The 12,667-nt window shown below is 52.5% G+C and overlaps 1 protein-coding gene across 1 annotated transcript in view; it reads right to left on the reverse strand.

The window, feature by feature from the left end:
• The window catches only part of LRRC4B (leucine rich repeat containing 4B), a 45,223-nt gene that overhangs the window by 7,983 nt on the left and 24,573 nt on the right, over positions 1 to 12,667 (reverse strand). The gene's annotated exons all lie outside the window — the stretch shown is intronic.

Genomic DNA, 12,667 nt, shown 5'->3' on the forward strand with positions numbered 1-12,667 from the left:
GGGGGGGGGGGGGGGCGGGGGGGCAGGCCAGGCGGGAAAGGGGCGTGAGAGAACTTTCTGGGGATGATGGAAATGTTCCCAATCGGGGTGGTGGGGTGGTGGCTATGTGGATGAATAAGACGGTCAGACCTCCCCACACTGTTTAGATAAAACGGGGCATTTCATTATATGTAAATTACACTCCAGTATGTAAATTACACCTCAATAAAAAAAAGGATTAAAAATACTTACACCAACAGTTAACATGCACTGAGCCCTTCTTTGGCACGGGACACCGTTCTAAATGCTTTATGGGCAACAACTCATTTAATCCGACAAACTGTCCTACGAGGTGGGTACTTACTCAGTATCTGCAACTGTGAAATCCATCAAGCTGTGAAAACCAGAAGATTGTTCATAACTTTGGCACCAAATGCCACTGGGTGGTAGGGCCCGATCAGAACTTGGGGGAGGCTATTTAAAGCTTTTATTGATCCCACTCATGTGACTATCCAAACACTTCACTCTAGAAATATTCCCACACTTGACGAGGTTTAGAAGAGCCAGGAGGTGCTGCGCATTAGTACCTCACCTTTCTTTTCTTTTTTTAAAGATTTTTTTAATGGTTATTTATGTTTGGGGGGGGGCGGGAGGGGCAGAGACAGAATCCTAAACAGGCTCCACACTGTCAGTGCAGAGCCCGATGCGGGGCTCAAACCCACGAACTGTGAGATCACAACCTGAGCTGAGACCCAAGAGTGGACGTCCAACTCAGGCGCCCCAGTGCCTCACCGTCCTAACATCAGATGCCAAAACACATCTGGCCTCAAGGGTTCCACTTGGGGGTTTATGAATTATCTCCATCTTAGCAGGAGGCAGAGAGAGGGGCAGTGACTCACCCAAGGTCACACAGGACGGACTTGGGATGGGACTGAGGCTGCCTGCCCCCAGAGTCCCAGCTCTTAACCCCTGAACTTGGCCGCCCCCTCTCAGGCTGAGGCTGAGGGGTCACGGGGGGTGGGGGGCAGTGCTGGGCTGGGCCTGGGAGGCGGAACCTTACCAGATTCTCCCTCATAGTCATGGTGCTGGGTACACTGAGACCACTCAGCCATCAGATGGCATTTCTGAAGCCTAGTTAATGCCTTGGGGGGACGCTTCACTGTAATCTTAAGGGGGAAATGGAGAACTCGAAACAGCATTCCATGCGGTCACGGCTTCGTAGGATTCTACGTTAAAGATTTCATTTTGGGGGCGTCTGGGTGGCTCAGTTCATTACACGGCTGACCCTGGATTTTGGCTCAGGTCATGATCACATGGTTTGGGAGACCCAGCCCCGAGTCAGAGCAAGGCCTGCCTGCGATTCTCCCTTTCCCTCTCTCTCTGCCCCTCCCATGCTTGTGCTCTCTCCCTTTCTCCAAATAAATGAACTTAAACAGATAGATAAATCCCCCCCTTTTTTTTTTTAACCTAATCTCTATGCCCAATGTGGGGCTCGAACTCACAACCCTGAGATCAAGAGTTGCACGCTCCACCACCTATCGACCCAGCCAGGAGCCCTGTGACTTTGTAGAACTTTAAAAAGAAGCAGAAGAATTAGGTGTTCTCATCTATGCACCGAGAAAAGACTGTCAGGAACTACTCCAAGCTCTTCTTGGTAGTGAGCTTGGTAGGGATTATGGGAAATTTTTATTCTTTCCATATATTAAAACAAAATTTAATGTTTATTTTTGAGAAAGAGAGAGAGAGGCAGAGAGAGAGGGAGGCACAGAATCTGAAGCAGGCTCCAGGCTCTGAGCTGTCAGCACAGAGCCCGACGTGGGGCCATCATGGCCTGAGCCGAAGTCGGGACACTCAGCCGACTGAGACACCCACCCAGTTGCCCCTCTTTACATATGTAAAAAAAAATATTTTTTAATATTTATTTTTGAGAGAGAGACAGAGTGGGAGCGGGGGAGGAGCAGAGAGAGAGGGAGACACAGAATCCGAAGCAGGCTCCAGGCTCTGAGCTGTCAGCACAGAGCCCGATGCGGGGCTCGAACTCACGAGCTGGGAGATCATGACCTGAGCTGAAGTCGGACGCCTACCGACTGAGCCACCCAGGCTCCCCTTTCCATATTTTTTTAATGAACAAAAAATTACTTTTATAATAAGTAGAAAAACACTTTAAAAAGTTTTTTGGTTTTTTTTTTTTTTTAACCTGAGAGGCACCTGGTTTAAGGAACAGTGACAACATTCCCGGTCCTGCCATAATCTCAAAATAACATCAGTCACTACTTATGCCAGTGCTATGCAGCAGAAATGCAGTGCGGACTACATAGTTACTTTTAAATTTCCTAGAAGCCACATGAAAGAAACAAACCCCAGACAGGTGAAATTCATTTTAAAAATATATTTATTCAACCCAGTATATCCAAAATGTTACGATTTCAACACGTCATCAACAGAACTGACGAAGGAGGTACGTTACGCTCTCTTTGCACAAAGTCTCTGAAATTCCATGCGTGGCTTGTAGCCCACGCGCTCAGTGGCCCTGCGTGGCCAGCGTGTTCGGCTGTGCAGATGTACCGGGTGCTTCCTTGACTCCTTGATGCTTTCGGAGTACGACTGAGTTTTATCCTCCAGCAGCTTTATGAACTGGGACTGGTAGTGCCCATTTCCGACAGTGTCTGGAGGAAGCCAGTGGCTGGGGCACCATCTCTTAACATCTTTGTACCATTGGGCAGACGCAGGTGTGGCCGTGAACTTGGAGCCCGGTTCACGTCCCCTTCCTCCCCCCCGCCCCGCCCCCCAGCTATCAGCCTAGCCCATTCTGAGCCTCCCACCCAGAGCCGGCCACGAAGGGACAAGGCCCGCGCTGGAGAGTGCTCAGGGGCTCTTGACCCATCGATATTATTGTCGTTGGCATCCGGTGGTGCACCATTGGCCCCAGAGCCTGTGGAGGGCAGCTCCTGGGGCACAGAGCCCCCTTCCGGCACATCCAGCTGAAAATCAGAGGCGAGAGCCTGACACTGTTCTCTGCTCTCTTCTCGGTTCCCTGTCTCACCCCCTCCTCTCCATCCGTGGCCCAGCCGGGCTCAGCCTCCTCCTCTCCCGCCCGGACACCTGGCCCCAGACGTCTGTTTACACCCACACCCCCGGTCCCTCCAGGAACCCCCATTATTCCCAGCGCAAGATTCTCCCGCTCCGCACTGATGGTGCCATCCCATAATAAGACCCAGTCTCTGGGCAGCCTGGGTGGCTCAGTCGGTTAAGCGTCCGACTCTTGATATCAGCTCAGGTCATGATCTCGTGGTTCATGGGATCAAGCCCCACGTCAGGCTCCGTGCTGTCAGCATGGAGCTTGCTTGGGATTCTCTCTCTCCCTCTCTGCCCCTCCCCTGCTCTCTAAATAAATAAATAAATAAATAAACTTAAAAAAAAAAAAAAAAAAAAGACCCAGTCTCCACCCTGCAGTGGCATCGATCGGCTTGGCATGAGCTCCCTTCCTGTTCCAGGGTCGCTCCCTCCCCCTGTCCTGCTCTCAGCAAGTCCCAGAACACAGCCCCTGGACTCTGCGCTTCCTGTGCCCTCTGCCAGGAAGACCTTCCCTACTTTTTCTTCTGGCCTCCTGCCATCTGCCCTTCAACACCCAGCTCCTGTGTCACGAGCCCCCAGCCCCTGCCGCAGCTGTCCATATGCCCCTGTCACCCACCCGAGTCCAGGCCCCTTCACGGGTCACCGCCGCAGGGCTTGGAGCACAGTACTGTCTTGGGGGTCCTTCTGACCAGAACGGAGGCCCAGTCCCTTCCTGGAAACCCGATTCCCGAGGAAAACAACCCCCGCCCCCCGGCAGCTGGCCTAAGCAAGGTGGTCTCTGTGGGCTCAGGGCGAAAGGGGTAGATGACGAAATACATCTGGGCTGTTAAAACGTCGCGACCCTCAGATCACCTGAATGGTTTCCAGGAACAGTGGGATGAAGGTTGGGGGGTGGGGGAAAATGTACAGCTCAGAGCAGGGATCAGGACAGGCCCCACCTCTCTACCACGCATTGGCTAAAGTCCCCTGTGGGCCTCTGGGGATGTTAGAACAACAGAGCACATTTCCATGGGCCTTTTCCCCTTGCTGATAAAAGTATATATTCATTTTAGGGAAAAGTATACGAAGACAAGAAAGTCAACCATGGGACATGTATTTATGTTAACTTACGTGAACAATTTCATATATATCCTTCCAGTCTTTTCTCTATGCATACAATGCAGAGATATCTCTTTTTCATCTTTTTTTTTTTTCTCATATTTTACAAATTTTGGTGACATAATATACTTTCCTTCAGGGCGCCTGGGGGGCTCAGTTGGTTGGGCGTCTGACTCTTGACTTTGGCTCAGGTCATGATCTCGTGGTTTGTGGGATTGAGTCCCGAATAGGGCTCTACGCTGACCGCTCAGAGCCTGCTTGGGACTCTCTCTCTCTCTCTGCCCCTCTCCTCCTTGCAGTCTTTCTCTCTCAAATTAAATAAACTTAAAAATACAAACGCACACACACACACACACACACACACACACTTAGGCCCTGCATTTCCCCTTAATAGTAGTACACTGTATTTTCCCATATCATGATATATACTTTGAAAACAAGTTTCATGGCTATCCAGAATTCTTTCCCAGGGTTACCCCTCCTTTGGGACATGGAGATGGCATTGCCAGGGTCAATTATTTATTTTCCTTAACACACTTCTTCTGCCTTCTTTAAGTTCCTGCAGTGAACATAGCTAACTTCTAGAATGGGACAAAACCTCGGTAAATGCTATCTCAGGAAGGAGTCTGTCTAAAGCGCGCCGGTGGGGGATGGGTCCTCGCTGGCGGGGGGATGGGTCCTCAGGAAGCCCCCCCCCCCCCCCCAGGGAGTGGCACCTGCGGGATTTGACCTCCAGGGCTGGAGGGAAGGGGCACAGCACGCTGGCCTGGGGTCTCTGCAGGCAGCTGGCGGTGTGGCTGTGCCTGCGCCCGAGACTGGGGGCAGCCCCAGGACCCTGAGAGGCCCTGGGGCTTGGCTCCTGCGGCCTCATGGGTCACTGCACCCTCGCCTCCTCCTCCGAGGGAGCAAGGGGGAGAGTTTGGCCGGCTCGTCCCAGTGCGTTCCATGGGGTGCTACTCCACAGCAGTGACAAAAAGCTTTCCTGATCAAACAGGAGCCGCGCGGTCCCTCCTGGAGGTGCCGCTGCCGGGGGCTGAAGTTCTGGGAAGTCCTGCGGGAAAGGACAGTTCCACTTCGCTCCACTCTGGGTTTCCCAAACATCACAAGCACAGAACCCTCCTTGCAGGGTGCCTTTGATCATCGCCCTGGGAAACGCTGGTGTTGCACAGAGCAGGCCCTCACTCGCTGTTTCTATTAAAAATAATAGTAACGGGGCGCCTGGGTGGCTCAGTCGGTTAAGCGGCTGACTTTGGCTCAGGCCATGGATCTCATGGTTTGCGGGTTCGAGCCCCGCGTGGGGTTCTGTGCTGCCGGCTCGGAGCCTGGAGCCTGCTTCGCATTCTGTGTCTCCCTCTCTCTCTGCCCCACCCCCACTCACATTCTGTCTCTCTCTCAACAAGAAATAAACATTAAAAATTTTTTTTAAATAAATAAAAAAATAATAATAGTAACAACAATAGCAGCAGCAGCAGCAGCTGGAGGACCTGGCCGTCACTAATCACCAGGGAGAGAATGAGGTGGGCTCTTAAAAAGTTAGACGTGAGAGTTTGGACAGAGAATTCTAGAAGGACAAGTCCGCTGGTCCAGGTTCCTGAGACACCGCGCCTTCACTCGGTCTTGGTGGCACTTAGCTCTGGGGCCTCCCCAGGTCCCTGCAAGCCGAGCGGGAGCGCACTGAATGCCCGCTTGCTCCTCCCCCCTGCCGGGGTCCCAGCTCTCAGTGCGGTCCCCCAGCCCAGCTTCCTGGTCCAAGGCGGGCCTGCAGCCTCAGACCCCACGCCACCTGTGGCCTCACCCGTGGGGTTGGCTAGCAAGCCTGTGGTTCTACTCTTCTGGAAGGTCTCACAGCCACAGCCCATCTCCAGGGTCTTGCCACACCCAGGGCCTTCCTCTGGAGCCTACCATGGCTCCCCAGTGCTCTCAGAGAAGAAGACTCGGCCTGCATCAGAAGCCCTGCTTGGCCTGGCACCTGCTTGCCTCTCCCCTCCCCTCTACACGTCCCCCCCGCACCCTCATTGCCCCCACCACCCTAGCCATCCTCACTCCAGTGACCTTTCACAGCCAACTCCTGGAACTATCTCACCAGGTCCTCCCCCTTTACATATGCTGTTCCCTCTTCTCGGCTGCCCTTCCCTTTCCTTCGGCCCTTTCCTTCCAGCCCAAACGTCTCATTCATCATTCATTCATTCATCCATCCATCCATCGCTTTTTATTTCGTGGGGATAAAGCGGTTCTGAAGGAGCAGATGGGGGAGGGGCCCTTCCCCGTGAAAGGGCATCGCAATGTCCACCTTACAAAGCTATCCTCAAGACTCGGGGGAATCGCTGACATCTGCCCAGCACGGGGTGTGGCACTGCAGGTGCTCGCTGAGCCCCAGTGACAAGTGCCAAGTTCTGGGCTGCGCATTCTCCATTCAAGGCGGCTGTCCCCCAGCAGCCCCCAAGGCAGGCGTTGTTAGGCTTTCGTTTCAGAGAAGGAACCCGCTTTGCCAAGTCGCCCAACGAGGAAGCAGCAGAGCCGGATTTGAACCTGCAGGCTGAGGCTCAGTGGGGTCCAGTGACTCAGTAGGGCTGCCCGCTGCGCCCTCGGGGAAGGGCACAGGTGCGCCATCTCCCCGACCCTCTGCATAGAGGGACCCCAACTACAGTCTGTCCACAGCGTGCATCTCGGCAGCGTCTGAGGCTCTTCCGGCTCCGCATGCTTTGTCTCAGTTGCCACGGGAAGGGTGTGCGTGGAGGGAGACGAAGGGCATTTCCCGGGGGGGGGGGGTCCCCCCAACCACTTTACTAATGCGCTTGGGAACCAAGCGGGACGGGGGTGTTGCTGCAAAGGAAGCCTGGTTTTATTGAAGATGTGCTGTAGGGTTGCTTTAAATAGCGAGCGCTTTTTATTTTTACCAGGATTCCAGTAGTTGTCCCTTCTCCGCAGGATGCCTGGGGAGCAGCCTAGTGGGGAGTTGCTGGGTCTGGGTTCGAATCCTGGCTTTGCTGCCGATCAGCAATGTGACCTTCGGCAAGTGCCCTACTGTCTCTGAACCCTCTTTCCTCACAGGTACTGCACGATTACTGTGAGGCTTGGACACGATCGTGAGTACTTGGAGCAGGGCAAGCATGCAGTATATATATACATATATACATATATATACATACATGTATATATATATATATATATACACACACATAACATTGTCGATTCAGCTAATAATGATCATGAACATTTGTCCCATCTCTGGGCATCCAGTGTCTTCCTCAGCATCCTTCCTCTACACAGGCTAACATGCCGTTCAGACACCGCCACATCCCTGCTCATAGTCCTCCCATGGCTCGCTATCACCCTTGACGTGGGGTCAAAGGCCCTACAGGCCTGCCTCAGTGCCTGTCCTCTACTCCAGCCATATGGAGGTGTATGGACGGATTCCATAGGCTCACCAGGCTCTGCCTAGCCTCTCTGGCTTTGCACCGAGGCTGTGCCCTCTGCTTGGAATGCTGTCCTCCTCCTTATTCTCTGGGAAATTTCAGTTTCCTTCCCCCAGCAGGCCCTCTTTGTTCCCCTGCTCACTAAGGTGTCAAACACATTCTCTTATCACATTGCTTTGACACGTCCTTCTCCTCGGCTAGGCTATGAGTGTATGAGTAGAGAGTCCATCTGGATGGTTTCCGCATTCCCTATCCCCAGTACGAGGCCTAGTTCATGGCCGACTTCAGCCAAGTGTGTTGAATGAATAGCCCAGAACGGACAAGGCTCTGGTTTGGAGAGCACCCAGTAACGCCAGTTGATGTGGGCCTACACACCTTTTGGCCTGGGTGGCAATGCCACTACGTTGAAACCCTTAGTGATGGAACTTGGGAGCTGAAAGAGCACTAGCCTTCTGGTTCCAACTTACTCTTTTTTTTTTTTTTTTTTTTTTTTTTGGTAAGCATTTGCCATCTTTTTTGCTTTCATCCATTCTGACCTGATGTTTTAGGTGCGTCTTTTGGATTTTTTTTTTTAAGTTTACTTATTTGTTTTTAGAGAGAGAGAGAGAACACACACAGAAGGGGCAAAAAGGGGCAAAGAGAGAGGGAGAGAGAGAGAATCACCAGCAGGCTCCACACCATCAGCATGGAGCCTGATGTGAGGCTCGAACTCATGAACCGTTAGATCATGACCTGAGCTGAAATTGAGAGTTGGGACACTTAACCAAATGAGTCACCTCGGTGCCCCTGGATTTTGTTTTTAGTACAGTCTGAAAATTGCTGTCTTTTAACTGGAAGTTTAGTCCATTTACATTTATTGTAATTACTAATACATTTGGAATTATTCTTTTTTTTTTTAATTTTTTTTTCAATGTTTATTTATTTTTGGGACAGAGAGAGACAGAGCATGAACGGGGGAGGGGCAGAGAGAGAGGGAGACACAGAATCGGAAACAGGCTCCAGGCTCTGAGCCATCAGCCCAGAGCCCGACGCGGGGCTCGAACTCACGGGCCGCGAGATCGTGACCTGGCTGAAGTCGGACGCTTAACCGACTGCGCCACCCAGGCGCCCCATTTTTGGAATTATTCTTACTGTTACTTTGTGCTTTCTGTTTGTCCTGATTTTTTGCAGCCTATTCTTTCTCTTTTCCTGTCATCTTTTTCATTGATTTTTTTTTCTTATTCAATTTCCCCCGTCTACTATTTTAGAATCTATATATTTTCCTTTTCTCTTCTTTTAGTGGTTACCCTTAAAATTTAACACGCATACCTAAAGACTAAAGTCAGCCAGTTCCTCTCTTCTCCTCTCACAAACAATACAAGGCTGATCCCATCCTGACTCTGAAACAAAATGCCATCCTGGGCAGGTTCCCAATAAGGCAGAAGGGGAAAGCCGTTGTTAAGTGCCTATTGTGTACCAGACCTTGTGTTAAATGCTCTGAGGTGGTGATCTCATTTAGTCCTTGTAGAAATCCGGTCACATGGGTGTTATCAACCACACGTCCCTGCCTCTCTTCTTATTCGATGGTTTACCGCTGAGGAAATGGAGATTCAGAGAGGAAAACTTATCTGCCTTTGGTCTCACAGATCCAAAGTAGCAGAACCAAGATCGACGTCTGCTTTTCCTCAATCTAAATAAATACAAAGTCTCCATCCGTCTGCACATCCTAAGCCAAGAGGGTTGGACTCTCTGTTGGTTTCAATGCAGTTTGAGCCATGGGGCCTGTTCATTATTCAGCCATTACCCACGTGTTGATTTGCTCATTTGACAGATATTCTTGGAGTGCCTGCTATGTGTCAAGGATCTTGCTGGGCTCTGGGGATCCAGCCGTGGACAAGAAAGAAGCAGCCCTGACTTCCCACAACCTGATCTTGAGTGGGGAGGGCGCTAAACATAATAATTATGCAAATGATCCTTTAAATGGCAATGGTGTAAACAGATCATGGGTGCTTCCCTGGTTGTAGGGGGAGAGGCAGGTGTGGGCCGTTGTACAGCACAGCTTGACCCTCCCCCTCCACCCACTCAGAGCAGATGATATTTAAACGGGGGGTCACTGTTGTGACCGCTGACACAAAGTAGGATGGACAAGGTGGGGACTGGTTCTTGGAGTGGGCAAATCCCCCTTCCCTCCCAGCCTAACATTTGGCCTGGCAGGACACTGATGTCCTCCTATGTTGCAGAGGAGGTAGTCCTGGGGTCTTGCCTCTGACAGCAACCTAATAGCCAAGTACCCTTGTCCCCTCACTTCTTCAGCCCCTGGTTGCTGAGCCCTCTTCCCCCTAGGCCCGGCTCTGTGCTCACCGTCAAGGGTACAGACACCAGTCGGACAAGGGAACGTGGCCCCATCGATGACCACTCCCAACCCCAAGGTGTGTGTGGGGGGGGTGTCTCTCCTTCCTCCTGGAGCTTGGTCTATTACTTAGGGGACTTGCCACTTCAGCTATAGTTGGTAAACATTACTAACACTGAAAAAAAATCCTACTGCGTTCTGTTGGGGTTTTTAAGAAAATAAACTATCAAGAATTCCTTTATTAACAATTTAACTGTGGTGGGAGATGATTAAGTGAATTGTTCATCTAAACACTATTAAGATAAATCGTTCTTATACGTTTTGAACGTACTGAACCGACAACAAAGCTTAGCAGCTCGCTGTCTTTTCTTGTGTGTGTTAGTGTTTTGCATTCACGGTTTTAAAAACATTGTTATTTTTCTGTACTAAGTGCTTTTACTAAGTGCTTTTATGATGACTTCTCCTAGTTCCTCCTTCCCTGAGATAAGGGCCTTGTGCCTCCTTTTCCATGGGGATTTCCCTGACCACCGGGACCCGCCAGGAGCCTGGCAGGCTTGGGTCTAGACTCAGCTTCCCCAGACCTCAGTGTTCTCTTCTGTAGCACAGGTGCAGGGGCCGTGGGGACTAAGTGAGAACAAGCCTGTATCACTGCAACACAGCTCAGCCCAGGGGCAGGGGGGCCACTTAGGACGCAGCATCTCCTCCTTCAGTGAAATCCATAAATGTCACTTCTGTCACTATTACCTCGCCCAACAGGTTCTACACTTGTCCCTGTTCGAAGGCTCCAGGCCATGCTGGCACTGACCTCTGCCGGCAGGAGCCCAGAGGCTCTGGGCCCCACCTTCCAGGAGCCATATTGGGTGAGGGCAGCTGGGACCAATGTGTCAGCCTCCACAGCACCCCTGCCCCCACACCCACAGGCCGACCCTCAAGGGCAGTGGGTGGGGAAGGGCTCTGGCCAGAGCTCAGTGGCCCCCGCTATCTATCTCAGGGGAGAGAACTCAAACCCCAGGGCTCCTCAGCACCCCAGACCACTCCTGTGCTCAGACTTGTCTCGCCCCTGCCCCAACCCAGCCGGCTGCTCTCGCTCTTGCTCGTGGGCCCTGTAGCCTGGTGGTTCAAGCGGTGGGGTCAGACAGCTGGAGTCCTGATTCGGGCTGCCTCTCTACCACTTCTGGGACGTGGGTGAATTTTTTTTATTTTTATTTTTAAAAGTTTGTTAATTTTTTTTTTTTTTTTTTTTTTGAGAGAGAGAGAACCCCTCTGCACTGTTAGCACAGAGCCTGGCACAGGGCTCGAACTCACGAACCCTGAGATCATGACCTGAGTCAAAGTTGGATGCTCAACAGACTGAGCCCCCCCCCCCCCCAGGCGCCCCTTGGGTGCATTTTAGACCTCTTGGGGCCTGCTTCTCCATCTGCGCGATGGGGATTATAAAATCTACTTCTTAGGACTGGTGAAGGAATTAAACGTCTTTCCACACATGAGGGGCTTAGTGCCTTCGAGGTTAAGTGCACCATCTATGCACCATCTATCCTCCTCCTCTACACCTGAGCTCATGCTGTCCTGGAACGCCATCCTAGCCTCTGCACCTGCTCGGGGCCCAAGTCACTCAAGGCTCGCTAAAAACAGAAAAAAAAAAAAGCCTTTCTCCTTGCTAAGGCTTCCTGACCATCCCTACCCCGTGAGAAGTCTTTCTCCCAGACGCCAGCTCCTCTCACCCATGTATGTGACTGTCCAACTACACTCACCGGGCCATTGCCCGCCCTCCGGTCCTCCCCCTCATCTCCTTCCATTCATCCACAGGGGAGTTGCCTTCTCGGGCCTCCTGGGCCAAGCCCTGCCCTGTTTGCTGAGTCTGGCCTGCTCCTCACCTCTGTACCCCTGCTCCCACCCCAGACAGGCGTCTGAACCTGTGCAGATAATGCCCTGGGAAGCAGGGCGGGGGGATGGGGTGGGTACGATCTGTATCAGGAGCTAAGTGCACCCCAGCTTTGCCTAAGGCGGTGGGTGTGCCTAAGGGGTTAGGTGAAGGCTCAGGCGGGGTCAAAGACCTCCTTCCCAGTGAGGCTCCCTGGCCCCCTGCCCCCCATCCGGCTTCCACCTCCATCTTGTGAGCTCATGGGCCCTGCCTTCCGTGTGCTTCCTTCTCTGCATCCAGCTGTGCAAAGGTCTTGCAGCAGAGCCTGACACATAGTAGTTGTTCAATAGGGAACTGGGGCATGAGCTGGGTGCTGCGGACTGACAGGCCGGGGCCAATCAGATGCAGAAGGGACAGGCGTTCGGGGAGCAGCTTGCAGCCTGCTTCCATGTGGGGAGGAGACCCCATGCCCGGTGTTGTAAGGATTAAACTCTCAGCGTCTGGGGTCCACGAGGAAGTGTGCCTGGCGCCAGGCAAGTGCGGAATGTGACTCTGGCCCTTCAGAGGTGAGGTGTGTTTTCGGAAGGGCTGGAAGGGCAGGGCTGGGGCGGTGTCTGGGTCCAGCAGAGGGCAACCCCGAGTGTGGTGTGGCTGGGACAGGGACAGGGACAGGCAGGCTGGCGAAGGGTCCTTGCAGCAAGGGGAGCACTGTCCGTCTTAAGGTCCAGGGATGGCATGGCGACTCTCACTGGGGTGTGTGTGTGGGGGGGTGGCAGTGCACGGGAGGCTAGGAGGAAGCTGGGGCAGGTGTCCTGATGAGCAAGGACAAGGCCAGAGCAGGGGCTGGCTTTGTGGACCGCATCAGAACTGACTTAGCTTTGAGCCTGAGGCGCCAGGACTACACAGAGC

This window comes from Herpailurus yagouaroundi, unplaced genomic scaffold (assembly GCF_014898765.1).
Source record: "Herpailurus yagouaroundi ecotype Mexico unplaced genomic scaffold, PumYag 220, whole genome shotgun sequence".
Lineage (NCBI taxonomy): Eukaryota > Metazoa > Chordata > Mammalia > Carnivora > Felidae > Herpailurus > Herpailurus yagouaroundi.